This window comes from Callospermophilus lateralis, chromosome X (assembly GCF_048772815.1).
Source record: "Callospermophilus lateralis isolate mCalLat2 chromosome X, mCalLat2.hap1, whole genome shotgun sequence".
Taxonomy (NCBI): domain Eukaryota; kingdom Metazoa; phylum Chordata; class Mammalia; order Rodentia; family Sciuridae; genus Callospermophilus; species Callospermophilus lateralis.
In genome coordinates this window covers 124,824,881-124,826,874 of record NC_135325.1, presented here as the reverse complement: position 1 = coordinate 124,826,874, position 1,994 = coordinate 124,824,881, and the positions used below count along the sequence as shown (strand labels likewise).

At 55.2% G+C, this 1,994-nt stretch overlaps 1 pseudogene; it reads left to right on the top strand.

Annotated features, from left to right (window-relative positions):
* The first annotated feature begins 395 nt into the window (after positions 1–395).
* Positions 396–1,429, top strand: LOC143639229 (protein Tob2-like; annotated as a pseudogene).
* Positions 1,430–1,994: the final 565 nt, after the last annotated feature.

Genomic DNA, 1,994 nt, shown 5'->3' with positions numbered 1-1,994 from the left:
GCGAGCCACCCTCTGGGCCGCCATCCTAGTGTTGTTGCAGCCGACCGGCCTGCCCGCGGTCTGTCTATCCCCTGCCGCCGAGTCCGACCTCTAAAAAAGCTGAAAGAATTATATTAGGAGCTATAGCCTGTAACCTCCTCCTTGCTCCCAGCCCTCAACGACGAAAGGACACATCGGCCCTAGGCCTCGCAGCACTGGAGAAAGCAGGGAGAGCGACCTCTGCCCCGGGCCCAGGACCACCCCAGCAGGAGAAGACACCTGGTGACCATCAGCCCATCCTGTCGCCGCGGAGATCCAAAACCATCTGGAGCCCAAGTCTGCCCATCTTACATCTGCAGCCACTTCCCTTGGCCTGTGCACGTGCCCAGCACTGATTCTCTGCCTAGGAAAGGACCATGCAGCTAGTGATTAAAGAGGCCCTGAACTTCATCATCTCCTATTTATACAACAAGCTGCCCCAGCGCCAGGCAGACCTGTTTGGAGAGGAGCTTGTGTGACTTTTGAAAAAGAAATATGAAGTCCACTGGAACCTGATAAGCCACTCAAAGGCTCTGGCTTCTGCTGGGTCCACATTTGGGAGATGGTGGACCCTGTGGTAGAGCTGGCTGCCAAGCCGAGCAGGCTGGCGGTGGAGGATGTGTGGGCCAATGTGCCTGAGGAACTGAGTGTCTGGATTGACCCTTTTGAGGTGTCCTACCAGATTGGTGAGAAGGGGGCTGTGAAAGTGCTGTACCTGCATGACAGTGAGGGCAGTGGTGCCCCAGAGCTGGACAAGGAGATCAAGAGCAGCTTCAACCCTGATGCTCAGGTATTTGTGCCCATTGGCAGCCAGGACAGCTCTCGGTCCAACTCCCCCTCGCCGCCCTTTGGCCAGTCACCCAGCCCCACCTTCATCCCTGGCTCTGCCCAGCCCAACACTTTCACCGCGGCCTCTTTTGCTGCCACCAAATTTGGCTCTACCAAGATGAAGAAGGGTGGTGGGGCATCTAGTGGTGGGGGCGTGGCCAGCAGTGGGGCAAGTGGCCAGCAGCCACCACAGCAGCAGCCTCCCATGGTCCGCTCGCCCACCAACAACCTGCTGAAGCACAAGAGCCTCTCTTTGTCTATGCATTCACTGAACTTCAATACAGCCACCTCGGCCCCTCAGTCCCAGCTCTCACCCAATGCCAAGGAGTTCATGTACAATGGTGGTGGCTCGCCCAGCCTCTTCTTTGATGTGGCTGATGGCCAGGGCAGTGGCACCTCAGCACCCTTTGCGGGTGGTGGGGCCAGCACCTGTAACAGCAGCAGCTTTGATGTGGCCCAGGTATTTGGAGGTGGCACCAACAGCCTTTTCCTGGAGAAGACACCCTTTGTGGGAGGCCTGAGCTACATGAACACCATGCAATACCCCAGCCAGCCGTTCCAGCCTGTTGTATTGGCCAACTGACCATTCCTCCACCCAGAGGGCCAAGAGCACCCACGACCACAGATAAGAAAAAGGAAAGGAGAGGAAAGGCCAAAAAAAGAGGAAAAGAAAACTGCACAAAAACATTTCCAATCTTCTCACTCTCGCTTCTAGAAAAAAGATCCAGCCCAGGCATGGAGTGGGAGGGGGCTCCTGAAGCATCGAATCGTGGTTAACTCCCCCCCCACCCCGCACCCCGACTGTTTTCCTGCCTGCCTTTGATTTATTTGGTTGGTTTGGGTTTTGTATTTCTTTCTTTCTTTCTTTTTTTTTTTTACGTGTACTTTTCTATATAGCATCTTTAATTAGTGTCTTCCCGTGCTAAGAATGGTTCAGATGTGAAAAGCCGTGCCCTGTTTCCTCCTCCCTCCTTCACACTCCTTTAAAATTGGTGTGTTCAAGCTCACCGGGAAGGAAGAGCTGCAGCTGGGGCCAAACCCTCCCAAGTAGGGAGAGGCTGGCCCATTTCACTGCCTGTCCCCCAGCTATCCTCTCACTCAAAGCCACCCAACCTCGGCAGGACTTCTTGGGCCCTGCCACCCAAATA